The sequence below is a fragment of the Lissotriton helveticus genome, chromosome 3_1 (assembly GCF_964261635.1).
Source record: "Lissotriton helveticus chromosome 3_1, aLisHel1.1, whole genome shotgun sequence".
Taxonomy (NCBI): Eukaryota; Metazoa; Chordata; class Amphibia; order Caudata; family Salamandridae; genus Lissotriton; species Lissotriton helveticus.
This window is the reverse complement of record NC_136061.1, coordinates 62,429,207-62,456,513: the sequence shown is the minus strand read 5'-3', so window position 1 is coordinate 62,456,513 and position 27,307 is coordinate 62,429,207. Positions and strand designations below refer to the sequence as shown.

Below are 27,307 nucleotides of genomic sequence, written 5' to 3'. Positions count from 1 at the left end.
AATCCTTCTCCCCTCCCTCAGCGCCTTGAGACCCTCTGGGTATGTAGTGCGCTATATAAATTCTCTGACTTGACTTGACTTGACTTTCTCCTTTCACCTTGCTCAGATGAAGAGTAGCTGGTTCCAAGCTCAATAAAGATTGGATGTTGAGAAAAGTCATTGATGTTACCAAGATTGGGAGGGTAGCAGATATTAGGAGTGCTGCTCAGGCGAAATATGCACAGAAAAGCATTAGAACATCGGCAGTATGTCAGGGTGATTGGGTTAGAATTAAAAAACCTGTACTTATATGCAAAGGGCAAGCTAAATTCTCCCCTCCTGTACAGGTTAAGGAAGTGAAAGATCAAGTTGTAGTGCTTGACAATGGCAAAATTTGGAATAAGTCTTGTGTTTCTATTGTACCTAAATCTAAGATTGAGTTCGTAAGGAACAAATTTGGTTTTGATTACTTTGATTCCTCTAGTATCAGACATTCAATTACTTCTACAGCCTCCACTGGTTGCAGTTCTGACTTTCAGCGGAGGTCGTCAAGAATTAAATCTATGCCTACTAAGTATCGTGATTTTATTGTATCTTGAATTGTCATCTAATTTGTATATTCTGCTTTGGGGTTTGGCTTGTTTTGGTTTATTTATTTTTTTATTTTTATTTTTATTTTTTTATTATGGGCGGGTGGAAGGAAATGTTTTAGGGAATTGTTGTATTTTCTTTAGGGAATGTTGAATCTCTTTGTTTGTAATGTAGGAAAGGGGATGTGTAAAGATGTTACCTTTAGTTAATGTCCCGCGTGCCAGTAGGCACGGGCCGTCTCTGGGGATTCCATAGAATGTGTATCCTTGTCATGTCGGCAGTTGCTGCCGGGAAACCTATGTACCAGGACGATTAAAGAAGAGCTCCTCAACGTACCTCTCTGTGTCTTCTTTTCAGAGTTCCACATGCTTGTTCAATGCTCATCTTTTCAACTTAGTCCTGAAGACTATCCCAATACTGCTCTGCCTCTCCAAGGTAACAGAAACGTTGCAGCCTCTTCCAGCCATGTTACTCAACAGCTATTTTCCTCAGAGAGCCCGTCAAAATACCCCGCAGCTAAGCGCACCACCAGATTGACAGTGAAGCTACTTTAATAATTCAACAAAGACTCTTTTACTGGACAGAAGATTCAACGCAGCGTTCACAGTAAAGCGATATTGGGGACAAAAGGGAGAATCTACAATGACGTTTGGTGGAACATCCCTCGCCCATTGCTCCAAAAAGCAAAAGCTCATTGACGCAGAAGATTTTTATCTGAGCTTTGCATCATTTGCTACTGAGACCCATAGACTGCTTTGAGTATTCAGGAAAACTGCAGAAGTTTCACTTTTCACAGAGAAATGTTTTCCATGATAAGTTTCACTGGGCTGTCTGTCCTGCCGATTGAGGCTCAAGGAATGTTCTTCTAAGGCCATTTTGCATCTCATCGGCTCGTTCAGCCTTCTTCCTAGAGGCCTTGTGATATGGCAGATGTAATATGGTTGGTTCGTTCCATACAAATGGTTACACCTAAATGGCAGGCTTTCATCGGATCACCTGGATCATTGCATGACACGAGCCACATATTCAGTGGACTTCCATCCCAACCGATGCACTGTCCATTGTACTTTCTCTTTAAATGTAACAGCCGCATCCTTTTTTCCAGGACCACGCAAATAACGCAATCCAGGATTTGTCTTTGTATTCAAAGATGTGCTATCCAATTCTTACATCAACCAGAACTACAATTGCAGAATACAAAGGAAATTCTGAGACTGAATTAGAGATTCCCATATGGAACCAGGAAACTTGCACTCTTACGTTAAACTGTACAACAAACAGCTACTTTAATTAATGCACTAGGTTTATCAGCCAGTCGACGTATCGTTTAACTAAAGCATGAGAAGAGACCAGTAATAAGTGGGCCTCCTGGTTAAATTCTCACTGCTGAGGTCTCCTGCCAACTAATGTTAAAAGAATGAAGCCCAGAAAGCCCAAATCAGCCTTGTATCCTCCTGGCTAAAAGGAACACCTATTATTTGCTCAGTTAAAAAGCCAAATTAGCAAAACCCAACAATTCGTTGCTACTTGTGTACCATCTGCGATGTTTGAAGTAATGTGACGCTATTAAACTCCAAGGCAAGATACCTGAGAAACTGCACATCGTATTACCTGTGTTGTAACCCACACCAGCGAGTGTCCGTGCAATAAACAAAAAACTCATCATATTTAACAATTTCTAAAAACATGGGGCTGAACACTGAAGTATCAGGTTTGTTTTTGTACTGTACAGATTTTCTTTTTCAACTGCTCTCGATAAAGTATCAATCGAACTGCGACGCGTTATTAACATAAACGTCACGCATGGCACACTGCATATATATATATATATTCACTGAAAAAACCATAGGTTATAGACCATATATAGTTAGGAATTAGCATTTACAAAACCTTGAAAATTCACTGAAAAAACCATAGGTTATAGACCATATATAGTTAGGAATTAGCATTTACAAAACCTTATTTTACTCACACAAAACCATTGAAATTCCATATATAGTTAGTTGCACTAACTATATATCGCGCACCCGCAATCCACTGCTGATGATGTCACATATTACATCATTCATGACATGGTCAGTGACATCACTGATGACATCACTGATGACATCTCAAATGACATCACTGATGACATCACTGATGACATCACATTTGACATTACTGATCACATCACTGATGACATCATTCATGTGATGATACGATGAACCTCTTCAGACTCTAATATAACCTTAGATACACTCAGTGTAAACAGACACTCACAGACTGTCACTCATCCATGGAGTTACTCACACACCTAGTCAGTCTTGCAAAGAATCAATCACACCTCCATTTCCTCAACTATATAGTTATACACACCTTACTTATTGAAACATGTAATAACACATATTTACTCTGTTATACAATCCCTGATACAAGTTCACAATAATCCATACAGCCACTCACACATTCACTGGCTCTTATGCACAGTTATTTATATATGTCAACTATCACATGTACTGTGTTTTACATATGTACTTACTTTGACATGTAGCACTGAGATATCCATTCACTCACCAATACACTCATGCACACAGTCAACCGCCCATACAGCTGTTTCCACATGCACTTTTGAACCCATACATCTAGTGAATCAACTGCTCACACATCTATGCACAGAGTCATACACCTCCCAGACACCCACACACACACTCAGTCTCCCATACAAATACTTGGCCAACCAATCAATAACCCATATAGTTAGTCATATAGCTAATGATCAACACATGCATCAGATTACAGAACAACAGACACAATGATGCACAATTTAAAACAGTTTAGTCACTAACCCATGCACTCAGTGAGACACATTTAATCACTCACTTATACAGTCAGTCATGCACCTACTAAATCCTTCATCCAGACACTTATACATCCACTCATTCTTCAATATGTAAGACATATTTTAACTTTACAGAAACATACAGTCACTGGATGTTGTCATCAGTGATGTCATCAGTGATGTCATTTGAGATGTCATCAGTGATGTCATCAGTGATGTCACTGACCATGTCATGAATGATGTAATATGTGACATCAGCAGTGGATTGCGGGTGCGCGATATATAGTTAGTGCAACTAACTATATATGGAATTTCAATGGTTTTGTGTGAGTAAAATAAGGTTTTGTAAATGCTAATTCCTAACTATATATGGTCTATAACCTATGGTTTTTTCAGTGAATTTTCAAGGTTTTGTAAATGCTAATTCCTAACTATATATGGTCTATAACGTATGGTTTTTTCAGTGAATTTCATTGGTTTTTTAACAGCTAATATCTGTAGCTGTAAAATGTATTTTTCTTTAAATCCAAAAATATATTTTATATGTTTATGAATAATTTTTTTTTTAAATATTTTTTTTTCTTCGTTCCCGCTTCGCGAAATCGGGAAGCTTCCCGTTAGCTGACCTTGATGCCGCGAAATAGACCGCGAGCCGGTAAACGTTTCTTTACCGCAACTGCCGCGTTAGAAAACAACATCGTGACGCCTCCCGTCCGCATGACGTTTCGCGTTGTCGCGTGATACGTCATATGACGTGCTACGTTAGCGAACTGGTACGCGAAGCGAGTCGCAAAGCGCAGGTTTCTGGAAGCAAACCGGGAGGCCCTGCAAAGCGCTTAACGTAAACACAGCAGGTCATGTGACTTGGTAATAACACTTTTCATTGGTTCATTTCACTTTTGGTTTCCTAATGATGTAAGACTAGGTCATATAATCTAAAATGAACACTTTTCATTGGTTGAGAACTCTTGTTTTTCCCAAATGATGAAAATCCCTCCTTCTTTCCTCACTCTGACTTTCATCATTGTGAGAGAAAGACCCTTTGTGATCACTGAGCAATGGCTTCTTTAGTAGCTTCAGCTGGTGCTTCCCCACCACCTCCACCACATCCAAGGAAGAGTGGACCACCTGCTCAAGTTATAATTCAACAAGAAGAGGAAGAAGAGGAACAGGACGACGAGCACGAAGAGAGGCAGTTTTTGCCTGAGCAGCCCAGGACGTCTCACCGGAAAGAAAACTTCATTTGGCAATTTTTTAAAATTCCCAAAGGTCAGAAAAAAGTAAATGCAAGATACGTAACTTGCCTTATATGTCAAGATAGACTGTCCAGAGGAACCGAGAAAAAATACAGTTTCGGAAACTACACAATGCATCGCCATATGACTAGGTGGCATCCTAACAACTACAGTGCTGCACAGTTTCGGAACGACCTAGATAATCTCCCTATTATGGCCAGAAGATCTGTTGTACCGGAAGTAACGGGACCAGAGGGCAGGGAGATGGTGCCAAATATACAAATGAAATTTGGTGAAGTAAAACACATCTGCGTATTTTGCGATGGATTCATTTGCTACGGAGAAAGAAGCATCACTCTGATCAACAGAGCTATTGACTATCATATGCAAGTTTGTACGAAACGCCCAAAATAATAAATACTTTTTTTTTGTTTTGTTGCTCCTGTTGAGCCCTTTACAATGAATCGTTTTCATTGCCCCCTCCAAGAAAAACCCAAAAAAATATAAAACTGTTCAGAAAAATTCAAAAAAAGTAAAAAAATGTTCCGAAAAATAATAAAAAAAATATAAAACAACAAAAACAATAAAAAAAAAGTTCTTTTCAGAACTACCTCCCCGTTATTAAAAAATTGGTACAATATTTGGAACTGTGCCAACCTCTATTTCTCTTAGTTCGCTTCCCAGTTCGCTCGCCGGTACGCGAACCGGAAGCGAACCAAAAACAGTAAGTATAAGGGAAGGAAACAGACACTTATGTTAAAAGAAAGACAGCTATAGGGGAGTAAACTAGAGATACTATTACCCGTAATCCACTGCTGATGATGTCACATATTACATCATTCATGACATGCTCAGTGACATCATCAGCAGAGGATTGCGGGTTTTTTGGCAACGTGCCTTATCCACGGTTTAATGACGCTGCCTTTTGCTTTATATAAGTTTTCAAATTGTATGAAATATATACCAATAGGTCGTTATGAACCTTTAGGTAGTGCTTTTCTTCATGAGGTCTGGTCGCTTCCATACACATACAGATGTTTCAAAGATGATCAAGAAGTTTATCTGAATGGAGAGGAATGCACTGAGACGCCAGATCATTCACTAATGTGTAGGCACATACAGTTACACGGTTCATGCAACAAACACCGACCAAATATGGCTTGCGTGTTGCAAGGCACGCCAGTTCCTGCTATCATCCCCACGTTCAAGTTGTTGGAAAATGGTAGTTATTTGATGCTCAATAATGAAGATTGTTCTGGGTTAATTAAAAGTATTCCTTTTATCGTAACAGTAAGTGAACGGGTTATTTGCTGCAGAAATGTTCTATTTCCTCCCACACATGAACATAGGGAGTTTTCAATCTCGCCACAAATACCAACCTTGGGAGCAGATTTCAACGGCATGGCAAGATTAAGAGCTCTTTTGTCTCAGAGAGAGGTGGCCTTGAGTTCGGCCCGTGAAACTTTCGTGCTTCACATAGCGAACACCCGTACAGAGGTGCAGACCCTTTTCAATTCAGATTTGCCTTTCCATTTCAGCAAGATGGTTCGGACTATCTCTAACGCATCCTCCACAAAGGCCCTGGCGCACTTTTTTAAAGTTGTTACCAGTGGTCTCGTGACTTCATTTGAGAAAATCTTTGGAGTCATCCCTGCTTTCTTTCATTGTATTTTTTCCACTCTGCTTCGTGGATTGCCATTTTTACTTGCATTACCAGCGGACGCTCTTGTGCTTTTTTACATTTTTAAATATGGATGTCCCTCCTATGCAACCTCCCGCCCTGCAGCTGCTGACACTGTTCCTCAATCGCATGCTAGAATATTATGGCACAATGCCGTTGGCGATATTAAGCACGGCATATGGATTATCTTTTCGATTCTCCTACTTCACCTGTGTCCAGCCTGTATTTCACTGCCTGACCTGTGATTTCGATTGGGCCATTGATTTGTGTCTCTGCGGACCGGTTTCTCCTGACGTCGACTTTAATCAGCTGATGACTCCTATCATTACTCACGAGTTGGTTTGTCCTGGCGAAAGGATTATGGCTGTGGCATTGATGCATGGACTAATTGGTCCCTGGAATTTACTGGCGGCAACACAGTCTTTCTTGGAACAGAGCTTTCTTGAAAACCCACCGAGCTGTCCTCTGATGGTGATAGAGGATCCGGTGCTGGGAGAGCACGTATGTTCTTTTCCGCTTTTAAATTGGATGGCTGAACTGTTTTCGGATGAAGACGGTGACTTCCTATTGGAGGCTGTTGCAGCTTATTTTGCATACACAGTTATGTCATAGACCTTTTTCATGTTTGATATGCTGAGTACTAGCATTTCATTGACAATTCATTGACTTATTTGTCAAGTTTTTATTATTTACCTTGCCTATTGGCTTAAGACTCGATAAAGTACTTGGCTGTTTTATTTTTCTTTAGCATTAAATTTTCCTAGTTTTTAATGCTTTACCTTGCGGACCGTCCACATATAAACTTGCAATCTGCTCTCATGAGATGGCACTTCTATTATCTTATTCAGTTCGTTTCCGGATCATGGGGAGGTGTCATCTAGGTCCTGGATATCTTTACACCGTGTTAAGTTAGCATGGGCTCATTACCGGTTTAAACGCCATTTTTCCTTTTTTGCAACTTCTGCACACGACACTTAGTTGTTGCTTTAGCTTTCAACCTAGTAGTTCATCGTGGTTTACATGAGAATAATATGTTATTGCTCTACTATCTGCTTTGCTTGTTAAACTATATCTGTACAGCGAGTGCTAAAGTTTCAAGAACAACACGATACAGAATTGTTATGAGGTCTGATCTCCACGACTTCATACTCATAACATAAGTGCAACTTCTGCCAATTCTGGGCATGAGGCGGGTTTTATATTGCTTTGCCGAACACACATACACAACACTTGATGCGGTTCACATGAAGAGAGAGCTGGTGTATGCTGATGTGATTCCTTCAAATTTAAGACACTAAAGTATGGGCACGCCCTAAACCAACACAAAGAGACCTTCTTAGCAAATAATATAATATGTGTATTAGGGAGGGTGAGATATAAGCAGCCGCGGGCCGTGGAGGGAGTTACAGTGAGGCAGGGAGGCGGGGAGGGGGAGAAGCAGGGTGGAGCCCTCTCCACCCTGCCCCTCCCCCTCCCCGCCTCCCTGCCCCACCGTAACTCCCTCCACGGCCCGCGGCTGCTTATAAGTGTTGCTAACTCTTATTCATTTACAGCATGTTAACATACTGTCACCATTCGCTTTTTATGTACTAGTAACTATGCTGGTAATTTTGCTACTGATAATATGTGTACTTGTATTATCTAAGATACTACGCCTGAGAAGACGGCATTAGTAAATAAACATTTCAAATACACATGTGTTCTTCTTAACTCCATGTTCTGGTTTCTAAGAAATATATAACGACCGAGTGTTCATGAGTTCCACGTATCCTGAGGTACTATAAGTTCATATTCTGGATTGTCTAAACATTGAGAGTTTGTTATATCCAATGTGACACTGTACCTAGCTTGCTAAGGGGTTTTTGATTACTAAGGTGAGTTTTGGGACACCCTAATTCGCCGAGGTTCCAATCCTCTGTCCACAGTTCTGTGTGAGAACAGAAACCCTGCGACAGGGGCACCCCCGACCCTTGCTGGAGCTTCATCACACTTGCGATACAACTCCAGCAATGCGCCACCTTTACGGCACAGATACATCACGCATCTGTGCTGTTTTTGCCCCATGATGCGCCGCATTGTAAATGCAGCACACCATAGGTGACGGAACAGCGGCACAGAATGACTAACACATCCCTGGTGATGCGCCAGTCATCATAAATCTATCCCTATGCTTCTTATCTTGTTAGAGATGAACCGCCATATGTATCATCAAAGTTTTTTGCATTTCCTAAATAGCGAACTTTAAGGAATAAATAGCGATTCTTTACCATTCCTAGTTTGCGATGAGCTATTTGCTAATTACAAATTACCCATTCATTTCCTTCATTTCCATAGGGCGGTTGGACTCACTTTTAGCTCGAACGGCTGAATGGATTTCCACGAAACTTGGCAAAATTGTAGGGACTGGTAGCCCGATGTGCCTTTGCTATGTCTCAAGATATATGCTCCAGTGGTTTTTACGAAAATTAACTTTGAAAAATATATATTGGGCTACATTGGCCTATATATATGTTGGAGCCCAAATGTAGCCCAATGTAGCCCAATGAAGCCCAATGAAGCCCAATGTAGCCCAATGTAGCCCAAAGATGGCCGCCAGAGACGAAAAAAAACAAATGTAGCCCAAATATCAGCCAGATGTAGCCCAACTATAGCCCAGTGACAGAATGACCAATCAGCGTCGCAAACCTCCGTTACGCGAAGCGGAGCGCTGTTACAGATATATATCTTTTTTTGAACGTTAATTTCTCAAAATCCACTGGAGCACATATATTGAGACCTAGCAAAGGCACATCGGGCTACCAGTCCCTAATATTTTACCAAGTTTCGTGCAAATCCATTCAGCCGTTCCATTATTATTATTATTATTTTTTTTTGCCCCGCGGGGCCCTTTTAAAACCTCCACATCAAACCTAGGGGGTCAGCGAGGATCTACTATTCCCCCTTATGGTCATTTGCCCCTTCGCTTTCGCCTCCTCTTGTCTCTCGATCCTACCGAGAGACAAGATGGCGGCCGCTACGGACTGTTTGGAATGTTGACAGACGCCGGAGAACCAATCAGCTTCGCTTCACAAAGCTCCGTTGCGCGAAAAGTACGCGTCCTGGAGCGCTGCCCGGTCCGCTGTTACAGATATATATCTTTTTTTAAACGTTAATTTCTCAAAATCCACTGTAATACATATATTGAGACCTACAAAAGGCACATCGGGCTACCAGTCCCTACAATTTTGCCAAGTTTCATGCAAATCCATTCAGCCGTTCGGGCTAAAAGTGAGGCCAACCGCCCTATGGAAAACTCAATGTTAAAAACACGTTTTGGGACCCCCCTTTTTTCTCGGCCCCCCCTTGACGAACCCCCCCCAAATTTTCAAGGGCTGCTCAGACACAAAATGTGCCATTTTCCTGAAAATTTCAGCCAATTCCGTCCACAAACGCCAAAGTTATTAGACATAGAATTTTCAAAAATCCCATAGAGAAAAAATCCTAACTATATATACCTACTGGCGACCGCCAGTAGGTAATATATATATATATATATATATATATATATATATATATATATATATATATACGGACCTGCCAAGTATCACGCATCAGGCGTGACACTAGATCATTTCAGTGTGGTAATCCGCATTACCGCACTGAAATGCATTGTCACGCATATCTCTGTGTGTCATCTGTCACTAAAATAGTCAGCTGTCACTAAAATCGCTGATTGTGTACTCAAAATTTGCCACCTATGGCCCTCGAACCCAATCGATCCTGAACGCTAATGGGGTTACTTCCGATTTCCGGTTGATTTCCGGTTTACTTCCGTTTTGCAAAAGACCTTTGCAGAGGCCCTGGTGGCTCCTCTGGTAACCCTACTTAAAACGTTTCAGGGGTCTGGAGCAAGTTATGAACATAATGGCAGAGCTAATACATAAACAAGAGGAAATGCCAGAATGTGACAATCATACTGGCCTCTTGCAATCTCAAATGCACATGCACAATTGTTCACTTGGGTGCTTGCATCCCAACTAAGATGGGCTAGTTCTCTCTCCATCGTGGTCTACTCAGATCAGCCATGCTTCCTGAGGGATCATCATCACACCCATCACAATGGAGAGGCAAAGTAACGGCCACAAGGAATATGCCATAATTCACGAAATGTTAAGGGAAGGCACCACCAACCATGGTACATCTGTCCTATCACGAAGCTTCTATGAAGACCAACCTAGCGAATGAGACGAAAGAGGGGACACTTTCACTGCCTTACAAGAAAATTCAATGAAAAATCAATGGGCAGAAAACCTCATAGCCCCACCACACCGGTCATAGAAACCATTTCACTGTGGATGCTTGTTTCCTGTCCAGGGAGGACCTGGCTTGGCAGTTCGGGCTGGACTGTTCCCATTGGGCGCAGGGTCTAGACTGATTTGCATATGGCTGGATCCAAACTGGAATGGCATGGTGAGCAAAAAAATGATGGATTTAGGCCCAGATCTCTGTACTGGAGTGAATGTATGACATTGTTCTGCATTCTGTACACACTGGCGTAGCTGGGGGGGGAGGCGGTTCGCCCCAGGCGGCACTATTTTCGGGGCAGCGACCACGCGGCACTGATGGCCCATGGTGGCGGCCTTTTTAATTTATTTGCAGGCCGCCGTCATGGGCCATCAGTGCCGTGCACCCACCGTGTATGTGGGTTCCAGAGCCATCAATATTGTAGCGCGCGAAAGCACTACCAATGATGGCCCTGGAATAATTTTTTACCAGCCCCGCCCCCCCCACGCTGAATGCGCAGAAGTGACGTGCGCGGGATGATCGATTTAATTCAATTGTGACTGGAAGTGAAAATGAAGCAAAGCTTAAGCGGACTTAGGGGCTCCCTGGAATTGCTGCCGCCCGCCGTAGTTTGGCTGTCCTCAACGTACATGCTGCTGCCCTGTCGTGTGTATGTATGGGGCATGGCGGCAGGGGTCATTTTGTGTCTGCTGTGTGTCTTCAAAAGCCACATACATGGCAGATCTCTATAATCAAGACAACTGTGCCACCACTTCAAGCATCTCACCATAGACTTAATCAAGATGTCCACAGCAACTGTCAGCAGTCATTGTGACTCACGGGCACTTAAGGCAGCAAGCGGCTGCAGCACAGAGTTGTAGGATTCTGACGTGGATAGGCAAGCCAATTAACGCGCAGCTGATAATGTTCCTGCTGACAGGGCCTAATGTTCGTCTCTACTGGCAGTTTTGATTCACCAGCATGACTAGTAGCGCTGGTGTTAATTTTCCCCGTGTGTCCAGATGTTTTCAGGAGACAGTTAAAATGTCAAGATAGCACAAGTAAATAATGTTCCTGCTGGAGGGAGATCAGCATTTTGTCTAGTGGCAGATCTCACTGAACATGAAGTAACGCAGAGGGTTCATGTGCCTGCCGCAAAGAACGTGTACCATGCAGTTCACTAAACTGCATTTTTATGTGGCTATCTCAGCTAGTTGCTGCATTTTGTCACAGAGCTCCTTTGGTTTGCTTGCAGTTCATAAGTTAATATCCTAATAGCACAATTACAGACGAACTCCCATCAAGGCGCTGCATTCAATTGCATTTTATATGTTACAACATTATTTTTCTCTCCAGTCTTTAATTATCCTAATGTTATTAAAGGGTTTTGTTTGGATAGAAATACATTCTTGGATGGGCACGCACATAGCTAGGGGTCACAACCCAGGCTGGATGGTACTGAATGTGGATGGTAACGGGATGGAAGAATGGAGTATGTCTAACGTTATGACGTAAAGCATGCCAAGAATGTCAGAACACAAAAGCAGTGTGTGATTTCTCTAAGTCACTAGGCCTTGTGTGAAATGAACTTCTATATATCAATAACAAGTTGGAGGTTTTGGGCGCGATGGAGCCAAGCTACACAGTTGACTTCACTGCGGGCTCCAGAGAAAATATGTCCTTTTTCCGCAGCCCCCCTCCTGCTATCGGCCAGGGGCGGCAATCAGAGGGATAGCCCCGGGCGCCAGAAGCTCTAGCTACGCCACTGTTTGTCCATCAATTGTTCTTTGTGCATTTGTCACCCCGAGTGGAATGGGTATGCTCAGACGTGGGTCCCATGCTCTCCATGCCACTGGAATCAAGCTATCCTGGCTGATGAGGGCTGAAAGCCCAAAATCGGTCCTAGGATGCTTGTTTCCAGTCCAGGGAGGACCTGGCCTAGCAGTTTGGGCTGGACTGTTCCCATTGGGCGCAGGGTTAAGACTGATTTGCATATGGCTAGGTCCAAACTGGAATGGCAAGGTGAGCAAAGAAACAATGGATTTAGGCCCAGATCTCTGTACTGGGGTGAATGTATGACATTGTTCTGCATTCTGTCCATCAATTGTTCTTTTTGCAACTGTTAAACAAGCATTGAAAATGCAATAGGTCTCGCATTTAATTAAGTTAAAGCCATTTGCTTTGCTAATGGTATTGTATAGCAGAGGAAATGGCTTTAACTTAATAAAAGGAGCGACCTATTGCATTTTTAATGCTTGTTTAACTTTAATGACAGGTTGCCCAAATCCATGTATGCATTCCAAGATACTGCTTTCTCCGATTGATTCCCTATCAGAAACGAGGGACCCAAATCTCTATGTGCTTACAAATGTTGGCCTGTATTACAATTTACCGACACTATTGTTTTTGATTCCCATATAAATCACAATATTTGTTCAAAAAACTAGAGTGAAAAATGCACCATTCTAGGTATCTATGCCAAGTAACGGAGTTGAATACAAGCATTTGCAATGCAATATGTCTCGCATTATTAAAGTTTGAGCTAATGGTGTTGCATTATTTAGCAATGCCGATAGCTCAACCATTATTAATGCGAGACCTATTTCATTGCAAATGCTTGTTTATGTGAGGTTCATCTGACAGTAAAGAGGTGTTTGTGACTAAGTCATGCGGGTCCCTGGTCCTCCTGAGTTGACCCCTCCTGGGGAGATGACCCCTCCTGGACTTGTCTGACACCCCCCCCCGCCCCCCGCAGTGAGGAGCAGTGTGCACGCCCGCGCACACACACAAACAAACATAAGGTCAGTCCGACGTTCTCTGCAGCAGCGACCCCTCATCCCGCCACTATTACGTGAACAGGTCAGGAGTGCCTGTTACACACTCTGAGGTGCCTGGGCGCTCTATGAAGCCACGGGGGAGGTGGGCCGGATACAAACACACACACACAGGCGTCCCGCTAATGTCCTCGAAGCGCAATGCCTGACCCTACTCCATATCTTGCATTGTCTGGACAGGAGCCCATGGGATGCCACACATGAGCGCTCCCACAATCACAAATCAAAAATGTCAGGTTGGCGACCGCCCTCTCCCTCCTGCAGGCCCCACTCCGGCCAGCAACACTGCATGGTGTCTTGTGCCCTCAGTTCAGTGCCAAGAAGGGTGAACACAGGCACACATTAAAGGTGTCCTGTCTACCGCCCACCACAGCACCCGTGCCAGGCCTCCGACCACAGTGCACATCACACACAGCGTCTGCTAATGCAGTGGATAATAAACACACAGGCTGTCAGTGTCCTGCCAAGCACCCTCGTGACGTCACTGCTCCCCCATGCACACACGTCTCCGTGCCACGCTGCACAGTGTCTGCAGCCGGCATCAGTGCCAATAAAGGCCCTTGGCCGGATCCCCACCGAGTATGCATGACAGTCAGCAGCCATCAAAGAAGCACAGGGGCAGCTGCACACAGATGCGCAGGCACACAACCTAAAACAGACACACGCCTCAAGGATGGCATGTGAGACCCTCTTCTCCATCAATGCGAACTAACACCTGCTGTTGCAGTGCAGCCATGTTCTTAGGCACAGATAGATGCACACAAGGGCAGCGCGCGCCGAAGATGCAGTGTCAGCCCCCCTCCTCTGCCTCCAGTGCAGCAGGTGGGTCTGTTGGTGCATGCCGGTCAGAGAGGCATCATTAAAGCAGGAGGGGGCGCACGGGGGCTCGCACAACCTGCAGGAGGCGTCAGTCATACACAGCAACAAGGGGCTTCCACCAGGCGGGCAGAGCAGCATGAACCCATGCAACCTTCAGCACCACTGCCCTGCTCTCTGCCCACCCATTCTCTCCTGCCCATAAATGCGTCACAGCATCACCAGCCCGTGCAAGCTTCAGTACCACTGCCTGGCTCTGCCTGCCCTGCTCTCTGCCCACCCGTCTTCCTCTCCTGCCATGTCTATGGATGTGTCACAGCAGCACGAGTCTGTGCAAGCTTCAGCAACACTGCCCTGATCTGCCCGCTCTTTGCCCACCCGTGCTGTCCTGCCTTTGGATGTGTCACAGCAGCACGATCCCGTGCAAGCTTCAGCACCACTCTGCCTGCCCATCCATGGGGCTTGACGACCCGACACATGCTCTCCTGCATGGGTGCGTCATGCAGCACGGGCTCGTGCAAGCTTCAGCAACACTGCCCAGCGCTGCCTGCTCTGTGCTCACCGTGCTCTCCTGCCAGCGAATGCGTCACAGCAGCACGGGCGCGTGTAGGCTTCAGCACCACTGCCCGGCTCTGCTTGCTCTCTGCCCACCACAAGAGACCACCTCCTGCCCGAGGATGCGTCACAGCAGCACGGGCTTGTGCAAGCTTCAGCACCTCTGCCCATTTCTACCTGCTCTGTGCCCACCCATGCTCTCCTGTCCGCATATGCGCCACAGCAGCACGAGCCTGTGCAAGGTTCTGTACCACTACCCTGCTCTCTGCCCCTCCGTGCTTCCCTGTCCTTGGATGTGTCACTGCGCCCGTGCAATCTTCAGCACCACTGCCTGGCTCTGCCTGCTCTCTGCCCACCCATGCTCTCCTACCCCGGTGCGCATGCAGGGAGGGGAGGTGCGAGAGTCTGGCTGATGCAGACTTCCTCTCCTCCACAACAACGGATATGCATGAGATGCCGGCACAGTTGACATAGACATAGACGTGTTTGCACCATCTCCAAAGCATAGACAGGATCCTCGACACAGAACCACGCGCAATTTCGTCCTCAAGAATGTGCATTTTCGAGAGCAGAACACATGCATCACAAACAAGCAGGGCAGAGTGAAAAGACAGATGGAAAGGAAGGTGATGACGTATGAGATGCGTAGATGATGTCAGGAGAAAAGGAGCGTATGTATACCCCCCCAACCCCCCAGGTAACGTGTACACAGTACATACAAAGTTATGATCGTGGAAATAGAAGTTGCGAGTATTGGTGACAGCGTCAAATTGCTAGACCCCAAAAACGAGACTCGCTGGAGCTGTGTAGTTACCAATGTCTACTAGGTCACAGGGTCACTGAAGACATTAAATGTATAGTCCCGGGTAAATAAAGTAAGTGGGGTGTTGTCTTTAATACAATAAACATTATTTGCATTTTTTTTTTTAATCCAAGGACTCATAACGCTGCCTCCAGTCCCTGGTTACACAGAAGTATCATGTTGTTCTAAGTAGGAAGCAGTGCCAGATTGACTGCTTGAATGAAATGACAATGCACAGGAAGGATTATTGAAAGAAGTATGGTCAAGCGCGGCGTTGCCACTGTTTCGCTTTAATATTAAACAGACAGTTGTGATTCAATTATCTAAATCCCACAATCTAAGCGTGTGAATGTAGGCAGTTGTGCCACGGTGGTTCGCGACGCTTCCTTCAGTTAAGCATTACCTGTCATTTAAGTTCTCGAAGGCATTGGGCTATCAGGCAAGGCACGGGATCGGCTCTACCGATCCCTGCTGGTCGGCACACCAATGTTAATTGCCGAATAACTTGATCACGTTGCATGAAACTCTCCTCCTGAGGCCGCCATCTTGCACCATGAACGGCGCTGGTTGGAGTCTCTTTCTGACGCCGTCACCGGGCTCGACGCCAGGCTTGGTTAAGGAGCGAGTGCAACCTAGCGGCCATCTTAGGAAGGCTTTCTCTGCCGAGAGGTTAATCCCACTCGCAATGGGGCACTGAGTGCAGGCCCACGCTACATTACTAGCTGTCGCTCTAGTTTTTTTTTTTTGCGATACATCATAATAGCAACACAGACAAGAAAAGCTCTACTCTAAAGATTAACTGGTGGAAGGGTGTAGAGACAAAGACATAAAAGAAGGACTAGACAAAGGTAAACATGACGCAGTTAAAAATGACAACGGACCAGAGAGGGAGCATGTCTGCAAGGAGTTCTGCCTCCTGATTGGCTGTTTAAATAGAAACCTGTGGTGCGCGCACCACAGAGGAGCCGACGCGGGAATCGAAACTAGTGGTGCGCGCGCACACCAGAGGAGCGGGGCAAGGGAGCGCGAAGACGCCGAGACGAGGTAGGGGATGTGTGTGTAAGTGCCGGGGGTTCTCTGCTATGTGTGTGCGTGCGTGTGTGTATGCGGGAGGGGAGGGGGTTCTGTATGTATGTATGTGTGTGTGTATGGGGGGGGCTGTATGTGTGTTGTGAAGAGCCTGCCGGAATCGGAGCGCGTGACCTGATCCTGGCAGGCTGCTGCTGCGTGCGCGTGACAGTCTGTTGTCCTCTCCGGCTCCCCTTGAGTCCTTGAAAGCCGGAATGATGACAATAGTCTCGCTCTGCGACTGCAGGCCTTTGGCCTGCAATCGCAGGGCGAGACCTAAAAAGGGAACCTTCTGCAACTTTCCTGAATACTCCAATGGGCGATTGGGTCTGGATAATAAATGATACCTCATCCAAAAGACAGATTTTTACCCTAAATGCACCCACTGCCACTGATGTTTACAGTTGTTTTTTAAATACCTGTTTAGGCAGCAGCAGTAGAAGAAACAGGTGCTAAAAACTGAATTAAACTAGGTGGAAAAATTGAGGTTGGGATGGAGCCAGAAACCAAGATTTTAACAATTAATGACTGATGAGAAAGCCCCAATGAAAGGAAACATTGTTATCGTTGGTCATAGTTGTTGGTATTGTTCATCTAACTTTGAGTTTTGGCGTTTTTCTGCAAAGGTTCAACAGTGGCGTAGCTAGACCTGAGACTGCCCGGGGTGGTACCTGCGTTTGCCGCCCAGGGGGGCACCTGCGTTTGCAGCCCGCGGCAGGACTCATTGAAGAGCGGGGGTACTGGCGAATTCACGGATTGCCGCCCCACGACGGCACCGTACTGAAGAGCGGGGGGCAAGACGGCAGGTGAGAGCTGTAGTAAGCCGCCGCCCACAAAACTTGTGCCCGGACAGCACCCCCTTGCTATGCCACTAAGGTTCAATCAAGTGTCTTGGGTGCAGGAGCGCAATTATGCCAGATACATTACATTTCACAAAACTGTTGTCATGGTTGTAGTTGCCTAGGGAACTGTGACACAGAGACATTCAGAATATTTCGGGTTCCCAAGGTGTGGAGATTCTGGAGGAAACATTGGGTGAGAGGAGCGGTGACGAGTGCAACCTGGAGGAGTTGATGTGGTGATGAGCCGTTGTTGGCGTTTGTAGAAAGTTATAATAAACTTCCAACAATATCAACTCTCCCATTTTTAGCATTCTCTTTGTAACACTGGTGACAAGTGAACCTAAGAGGAGACAGGTTTTAGACACCATAATTTCCCCTGGGTTTAGTGGGAATTCTCCATCCCGATATTACTCATTCGTTGAAGAAGAATAGGGTGGGAAACCATATCGAACACAGCAGACAGATCTAAAGAGTAGGAGAGCCACTTACTTCCCCTGGTCTAATGCTAGCTTGATGGTGTCAGATACCTCCACCAGTGTTGCTTCTAAGCAGTATGGAGGAGGGTGGAAGCCCGATTGAACTGGATGCAGAAAATGAATTTCAATGTATTCGTACTTTTTTTTTTTAACCATCAACTTTTCCTTCGAAGACATTTTTTAAACTCACCTAATGTCATACAACTCCAGGGTGAGTTAAGGTTTTCCTCACCTTCTGAAGACAGCCCTCATGTGAAATTCAAAGATCTATGGGATAGTATATCAGTTAAGAGGAAATCTCTATCCTTGTATGTGCAATTGCAAATTTACACCATTTACCATAACCCTCATTCCACCAAGCAGTGCCCACCTCCCACCAACAAGACGAATTTCACCTCCATACTTTCCAAGGCGAGTCTGTAGAGCAGGTCGGTCACATTGCCCACGGTGGTGCCGGACAGGCTCTCCTCCCTCGTGCACTGAATCCTAGTGATCAGGTCTGTCACCACTTCGTTGATGGATTCGGCGTGCACCACAACTTCGCGAGACAGCAGCATCCGCGTGTTCAGGGCGGCCCTAATTTTGTACCACTGCTCTCCTTCCCTGAGAAGAAAAGGACAAATGAATCGCCTACCGCCTCAAAACAGCACATAGGAGCTCAGAAAGGGCCGCAGTGAGTGGGCGCTCGCCCAAAGCAAAGGCTCAGCATGACCTCCAGTGAGATTTATGCATTCCTTATGTATAGCATCTATTGTAATTCTAGTGGCCTAAAGGTGCTTGCTGTGGGGAGGTGTCCATTTGAATTCAGCTAATCAGCTACTGGTCTTTGGTGCAGTCAATTATTTGGCTGCCATTTCAGGACCTCATATCATCATGAAAAAGATGGCTTTGAGCACAAGGCAATGACAGTCTTGGGGAGTTTGATTTATAGGGGTGCCACCCTTCAGTAATGGAGTTTCTATGGAGAAGCATCTGTATCTCCCAACACTGTATTTAGCTGCGAAGTCGAGCGGCACCTGGCACGGAGGAAGTGTCCAATGGGAGTTTTAAGTAGCCAGTGAGCTACTGAGCTGCAGTGAAGTGGGTTTCCACCCTAGGAATACGAAAGGCAAAGCACAGTGTTTTTGCAAAACTATTGGCAGTAGTGAATATGAAGCTCCTGGAGTGCTGAGGAAATCAATTGCCTGTATATTTTTTTTTGGGGGGGCGATAACTCTAGCTGCTGCGTTGTGAACTCTTCGCAGCCTGCACAGATGATAACATTAGACAGGAAGGTCAGAGTAGGGAATTCGGGTTAGTAACGGTGGGGGGAGCAGTGGCTATGCCGCTGGGAGACCTTCCAATGTACCTGTGCATCATCTGCGTACATAAAGCATGAGGGGGCAAGGGTTCTGGGATGGTTAATGTTGGGAGTAAACATATTTCAAAGAGGCTACCTTCTCTGGCATCAGAAATGTATGTCCACCCTGTGGCCCCAAGTTTTAATGAGTCTTTTCCAGGTTGATAATAAAACATTGTTATGTTAGATTCATTATGTTAGAAGGTTTAATAGATTTCAACATTCACCACAAGGATGGAGCAAGGATTTGCATGTAAGCAACTTGCTTGGATAAATCCTCTCATATAATGGTTTAATAAATTACTAATATTGTATTTAGTACTAATTTTACATGACATTTTACATTTACTAGAAAAGGGGGAAGCTTGCCTATGTGTTTTACTAACAAGTAACCCAAGTGCAATTAAAGATGGCTGCTAACGCAGGCAAACATACTGCGAATGCGTCAACCGCATGACGTCTAAACGCTTGGAGGGAAAGCTTTGCTTCTGCGCAATAACAGCTAAAATGGCTGCTTAAGAACTCACATGCTCAGCATCTGCTTGATCTGAAATTAAACCGTGTTATATACTAAGTGCTAATGCATAAATAGGCTTTTTTATTAAATGGCATTAGAGTAGAGATAAGTAGTATACCGTGAAATCATTTTATTTGAATCTAACATCTTGTCTTCATGACTTCTCTTTTAGTTCGTATTTGGGCCTTAAAGAGAGGTAAATGCTTACACCCATGTGACAATCATGCGGCACCCACCCACATGCGCGATAGAGACAACTCCGGAGTCATGATCTCAAGTCTTGGAACCCGATCAAGGACACCTTTTCCACATGTCCTGGGAACCAGCTGAACATCCTGAAGACTCAAGGACAACTGTACAAAACTGTATCCATTGTTGATAATGCATTATGAACATGGGGGGGGAAATACAGCTAGGGAGAAACAAATTATTGGGCGGTAACATAAGACATAGGTCTTAAGAAAAGTATTAAACTTAGCATTGTGTGCTGATCATTCCCTCGGTCTATCCAATCAGAATTAGAGGTTTCATAAGGTTGAAACATTTAGGGGTGGTACATGCCATTAAGAAAGTATAATTGGGGTAGTTAGATAGATTATAGAGGGCAGTCGCTGCTAGAATGCTGAGAGAAAGAGAAGCTGTCCGAATGCTGATCGAAATACCTAAAGAAGCAGACGAAATGTTCAAGCAAATAGAATTAGAAAGAAGATCATGTAAGAATCGAGGAAGTAATAAAATTAGAAAGAAGAGCGCGGAAGAATCGAGGAGGAAATTAGCATCAGAGAGGGGTGAGATGGAGGCGTCAAATCCAGAAGAGGCTACCTGTCCTCCCAATCTTGTATTGAACCGGTCACCTGAATCTTTCCTAAGAGGCCCACAACTCTTGGCCAGAGGGGTTTGATCTTGCACCATTCTAGGTAAATATAAATCTGGGTATTGTGTCAATGTGCTTTTTCTCTCTCTCCTCTCTTCCCGAGGTACTTGACATTGAAATTTTATAGATTAAATTAGATAACCAAAATTTTACCTATTCAGAATAATGGAGGTAACACTGTAATTTGTCTTTGATTCCCATGGTCAAATTCAGATAAACCTTTAAAAACGTATCCAAGTCTGTGGTTATTTAATGAACCGAACAGGTAACTATTTAATTGTCATAATTACCAAATAAAATCAACTAAAATAGATCCATGTTGTAAAGAAATGGCTTAGTATTAAAATAGGCTCAAGACTGAGAGGCAAACGGACATATAGAATCAGCCCTAAAATTGATCCCCAACAGAGTTTCATCGACCACATAATGAGGGAGTGTGGTTTATGGGCCCGAATGAGTATTTAGTGAATATTGTCCATAGGTTGTTGTGTCCCACTGGATCACTAGAAAGGAGGTGGCTGGTTGCTATGGTGGCCATCTAGAGTTTGGTGGGAGGTGGACATCTGCTGTAAACTGACAGTTTTCATGATGTTCCTCCACCACATTCAGAGGTTAGGTAATCCATTCCTTTCCAATGATGAACCCTCAACTGACCTCACCCTTGGAACCTTGACAGCCAGAGGCTTATCCGTCATAACAGGTCTATGGACCTTGCCTCGTTCTGAGGACTCTCCTGTCCTGAAAGCATGATGGCATTGTTCCCCTTGAGCCCTCTGATTGGAGAGTAACTGAACTAGGCTTAGGAGTCCTCTTTGACGTTGATTGGTCAGAAGCCAGATATGTCTTGTGGGATCACCAAGCATGACATCCCTGTGTGCTCTGCTGCGGTCACTTGAACGGCACAGCGAGAACCCCTTTTCTGTCCAGAATATTAAAAACAAGGTACTGTCGTGTATAGCCCTTTTGTACAACTCTGCCTTATAACTGGACACCCTTTATTGCTCTACAACTTGATTTGTTAGTAGTTTACAATACCTTGGAGGCATACAAAGGAGTCCTATGCACGTTTTTTCAAGTATAATGGTCTGATGCGCGCAAGTATCCCACTGTTGCTCTGATTATATAATGCATATGATGAAAAGCACAGTAGCAAATCATACCCCCAAGGCTTGTATTTGCCAAAATATATTCTCAAATACTTATTCTCATACACGTCATGCGAAAAGAGATGCCTTTTTTGCACGTTTTGTTTGCCTTTTGAGAGTTACTACAAAAGAGGCTGCTATCCGCTAGAGTCTTCGTCTAGGGAGATGGGATCCAAAGGACAGCTTGCGCAGTATCAGTGAGCAGTTCACTGCACCTGTGGGCATTGCAAACACCTCACGATGAGACAGCCTTGTGCATGCCCTTGGTCTAATCAACACAACAACATCCCAGAAGGATGAAGTTTATAATTTGCTTTCAGCCTAGTAGTTTGAACTTGCCCTGCTTCACCCACAGGGACTGTACACATATCAACATTGACATATGAAGTCATTTTACTTCCACTCTCCACATTTAGGTATGTTTGCTGTCTTAAGCAAATCCATGGGCTGGAGAGAGTTGGTCTAGGCAACTATCCTCCTTCATGCATGGGTAGTCCATTATCAGTTTCACTGTTTGCTATAGGAGGCTCCTGTACTCCTCTGTGCTGCCACCTTGACAAGCCCTTTAGGTTTTCCTTGCTTTGCAGGGCCACCACAGTTCATTTTCCCTGTGCCTTCTCGCAGCCTGAACAGACTAATCCTTGGTCTCGGACACAGCACCTTAGATCAACCCACAGTATCAGGCCCTCGTGAATGATGGTTCTTCTGCTGTATGCTTAAATTCATCTTATTGAAGCCTTTACCAGCCGTAATGCATCTCTGCTCTTCAACTTTCTTTAATCTGCTGCAGCACGTGTTTCTATCCCCAATGCATAAAGCTTATGACGCGGTTGCCTTCTTTGTATAGTTCCTTACATAGCTACCAAAATACTGGCATGGTTGCATAGGGCATAAAGCCCAATGCTCCCATCAGGCACTTAAAAGATAATGCAAGGAGAAGCTGGGAAATGTAAGGGCCTTTGTTCCCACTTAGCTAAGAAATAAAGATAGCAGGACTGGGTTCACAAGATGCATATTCAAGATTATTTCCCACTTACGAAGGCAGAGGTCATCACAGCCATACCTGATGGGCAGCACAGTAAGACCCGGGTAGCAATGCCTTTTCTATTGAGATAACGATTCAGAAAAGGGGGTGGTGATGAACAGAGTGTCTGAATTAAGCAGACCACTCTTACCCAGTCCAAAGATCAGGGCTTGATCCATCACCGTTATTTATCTCACTGCCCCATCCCAGCTCAGAACCTGGCTATATGCAAATTAGTCTGTCCCTGGCCCAGTGCATCATGGGAACAGGGCAGACCAAACTACCAAGCCAATTCTTCACCAGAAAGGAGACAAGCTACCGGGGACCGGTTTCTGGCATTTCAGCCTCTTCGGCCCGGCTTGCTTGAATCCTGATGGAGCAGTGAGAAAGGGACTCATGTCTGAGTATACCCTGCCACACCTATAGTGGCCAAAAACGATTCAGAAAAGGGGGTGGTGATGAACAGAGTGTCTGAATTAAGCAGACCACTCTTACCCAGTCCAAAGATCAGGGCTTGATCCATCACCGTTATTTATCTCACTGCCCCATCCCAGCTCAGAACCTGGCTATATGCAAATTAGTCTGTCCCTGGCCCAGTGCATCATGGGAACAGGGCAGACCAAACTACCAAGCCAATTCTTCACCAGAAAGGAGACAAGCTACCGGGGACCGGTTTCTGGCATTTCAGCCTCTTCGGCCCGGCTTGCTTGAATCCTGATGGAGCAGTGAGAAAGGGACTCATGTCTGAGTATACCCTGCCACACCTATAGTGGCCAAAAACGATTCAGAAAAGGGGGTGGTGATGAACAGAGTGTCTGAATTAAGCAGACCACTCTTACCCAGTCCAAAGATCAGGGCTTGATCCATCACCGTTATTTATCTCACTGCCCCATCCCAGCTCAGAACCTGGCTATATGCAAATTAGTCTGTCCCTGACCCAGTGCATCATGGGAACAGGGCAGACCAAACTACCAAGCCAATTCTTCACCAGAAAGGAGACAAGCTACCGGGGACCGGTTTCTGGCATTTCAGCCTCTTCGGCCCGGCTTGCTTGAATCCTGATGGAGCAGTGAGAAAGGGACTCATGTCTGAGTATACCCTGCCACACCTATAGTGGCCAAAAACGATTCAGAAAAGGGGGTGGTGATGAACAGAGTGTCTGAATTAAGCAGACCACTCTTACCCAGTCCAAAGATCAGGGCTTGATCCATCACCGTTATTTATCTCACTGCCCCATCCCAGCTCAGAACCTGGCTATATGCAAATTAGTCTGTCCCTGGCCCAGTGCATCATGGGAACAGGGCAGACCAAACTACCAAGCCAATTCTTCACCAGAAAGGAGACAAGCTACCGGGGACCGGTTTCTGGCATTTCAGCCTCTTCGGCCCGGCTTGCTTGAATCCTGATGGAGCAGTGAGAAAGGGACTCATGTCTGAGTATACCCTGCCACACCTATAGTGGCCAAAAACGATTCAGAAAAGGGGGTGGTGATGAACAGAGTGTCTGAATTAAGCAGACCACTCTTACCCCCAGTCCAAAGATCAGGGCTTGATCCATCACCGTTATTTATCTCACTGCCCCATCCCAGCTCAGAACCTGGCTATATGCAAATTAGTCTGTCCCTGGCCCAGTGCATCATGGGAACAGGGCAGACCAAACTACCAAGCCAATTCTTCACCAGAAAGGAGACAAGCTACCGGGGACCGGTTTCTGGCATTTCAGCCTCTTCGGCCCGGCTTGCTTGAATCCTGATGGAGCAGTGAGAAAGGGACTCATGTCTGAGTATACCCTGCCACACCTATAGTGGCCAAAAACGATTCAGAAAAGGGGGTGGTGATGAACAGAGTGTCTGAATTAAGCAGACCACTCTTACCCAGTCCAAAGATCAGGGCTTGATCCATCACCGTTATTTATCTCACTGCCCCATCCCAGCTCAGAACCTGGCTATATGAAAATTAGTCTGTCCCTGGCCCAGTGCATCATGGGAACAGGGCAGACCAAACTACCAAGCCAATTCTTCACCAGAAAGGAGACAAGCTACCGGGGACCGGTTTCTGGCATTTCAGCCTCTTCGGCCCGGCTTGCTTGAATCCTGATGGAGCAGTGAGAAAGGGACTCATGTCTGAGTATACCCTGCCACACCTATAGTGGCCAAAAACGATTCAGAAAAGGGGGTGGTGATGAACAGAGGGTCTGAATTAAGCAGACCACTCTTACCCAGTCCAAAGATCAGGGCTTGATCCATCACCGTTATTTATCTCACTGCCCCATCCCAGCTCAGAACCTATTGAGATATACCGGCCTTCCCTGGCATTTTCTCAGACAGTGTGTTATAGGTCTTCCTGGAAGCATGCAAGAATGACAGATAGGGGTAACTATGAGGGAGATAATTCTGGTCCTAATTTCAAAGCTCAATAGAAACCCCACAGATGTTGGGCTTTAGAGAGTGCCGTCTATGATCAATGAAGATGCAAAGATACTGAGAAATATCTTAGCAAATGGGCTACTACAAGCAATACTTTATTTCTAAAGACAGTGGTCCCTAGACAAGGATTTATGAGAGCAAACAATAAATATACACACAATCAGTACTATATTTTACATCCGTCCAGCCGGACAGGTGTTTTTCATATATAGTTGCTTAAATATACACAAAATTCAGCAAGAAATAAATAAAGTGGGACACAAGCCTGTATCCAACTTAGTGGGAATGACGTACAACATGAAACAAAAAGGCTCAGGCAGAGTAAATTATTTGTATGAGACATTTTGATAGGATAAACAAATTGTAGTGGAGACAACATTACACATAATAAGTATTAAATAAAGAGGTGTATATGGCGTACAACAAGTTGACGGCGTTTCGATCCTTACAAAAGATATAGGATCATCATCAGGACATTAACAATGGTATGCCTGTATACATTTTGCCTGTACTAAATAAAACTGTAGGAGGGAATAAAGGATGAAAAAAGAAAAAGAGACATATAAACAATTTGAAAACAACTTTCATATATCTCTTTTTCTTTTTTCATCTTTTATTCCCTCCTATGGTTTTAGTAGGGCAGATTTGCTTATTTCAGTACTGCGATGGTCCCCCACTGTAGGTTATAGGCAAAGACTTGATATAATCGTCATAGTTTTTCTATTTTAGGCATTGCACCTTTGGGTTATACATGTACTTTTATTCGGTGTATGTTTAAAATATAAATGTATAGTTAATAACAAATCAACAAAAAACACCTCCGCAAACTCCAGACCGTCCAGAACGCCGCAGCCAGACTCCTACTTGAGCTTGTTAGCTCAAGGGGAGCCTTTATAAACAGGAGGAGGGTGGGCGCACATTGCCTCATATGCCACCACTCAGTTTGCTGGGAAGGGAGGCTCCCTTGAGCCAATGAGCTGACGAGCTCTGGTTGATGCACCTGCGCCCAGCGAGTGGTACAGAGACCTGAGAAGTCTATGGGCAGCATTTCCAGCTCCTCCAAAAAGAATGTGTTGCTCTCTACTGAAGAAGGACAACTATCCTGAAACACACGTCTAGAGATACACAGCACTGGCTGCACCAACAAGGGTGAAAAACTAAAGCCGGACACTGAATTAAGTGTTATCATGCATTGCATTTACTGTGATGCATCGAGGCAAACAGAGTGTTGGGATGTGAGAGTGTGCGCCCAACCTCCTCATAATTAAAACATCACTTTAAAAACTGAAAATGAAACGTGACTTTTCTTTCTGCCCTGTTTTTTACGGATAAAAGTGATAAGCAGAAAGAAGATAGATTTTTATTTTAACCACCCTATAGGTAACAATAGGAAAGATAGGACATCTCTGCATGTTTCTACCCATTCTGAGATACATAGTTTTTTTTTTAATATATATCAGGCTCGTACTATATTGATTCTAATGTCTTAAGGCAACAAATGTCCAACTGCTTTTTGGCGTATTATTTAATTTTGCACAAGAGATTCAAATGTTACTCTTCATGTTTACAAACATCCAATCCCTTTTATATGAACGGGCACTACACCAAGATACCAAGTGGTATGTGGGAAGTGCTATGGGATGAACGTGTGTTATTAAGAGTAAAGTGGACCTCAGAAATTGACTCTGCCTTCGGCCACGTTCCTCTAAATGGTCACAGACCTCCTCAGTAACTTACAATGTTATGTTTGTTATGTTACATGTTTTATATAGCGCACAGCTGCCCCAGATAAGGGGCGTCCCGGCGCTTTAAAGAGTAAGAAAAAGGGCTACCGCTGGCACAGTGTGGTGGCTCTAACATAACAGACAGTCTAAAGGAAAAGATGGGTCTTAATGGCCTTTCTGAACATCAAAAGATCATTTAAGCCACGTAACTGGAACGGTAAGGCATTCCATAATTTCGCCGCCAAATAGCGGAAGGAGCGGCCACCCATCCGCAAGCGCTTTATCCGAGGGACCACTAC

The 27,307-nt window shown here is 44.8% G+C and overlaps 1 long non-coding RNA gene and 1 pseudogene across 3 annotated transcripts in view; one reads left to right on the top strand and one right to left on the bottom strand.

Moving 5' to 3' along the window:
- The window catches only part of LOC144822107 (uncharacterized), a 137,517-nt gene extending 116,595 nt beyond the window's left edge, over positions 1 to 20,922 (top strand). For both annotated transcript variants that reach the window (XR_013608565.1, XR_013608566.1), the window contains exon 3: positions 19,989 to 20,922. This is a non-coding gene — a long non-coding RNA (uncharacterized LOC144822107). The remainder of the gene's footprint in view (positions 1 to 19,988) is intronic.
- Positions 1 to 27,307, bottom strand: part of LOC144822106 (sterol 26-hydroxylase, mitochondrial-like) — a 138,298-nt pseudogene that overhangs the window by 89,763 nt on the left and 21,228 nt on the right. The window contains exon 3 of the transcript XR_013608564.1: positions 18,364 to 18,563. The product of XR_013608564.1 is annotated as a sterol 26-hydroxylase, mitochondrial-like (transcript). The remainder of the gene's footprint in view (positions 1 to 18,363; positions 18,564 to 27,307) is intronic.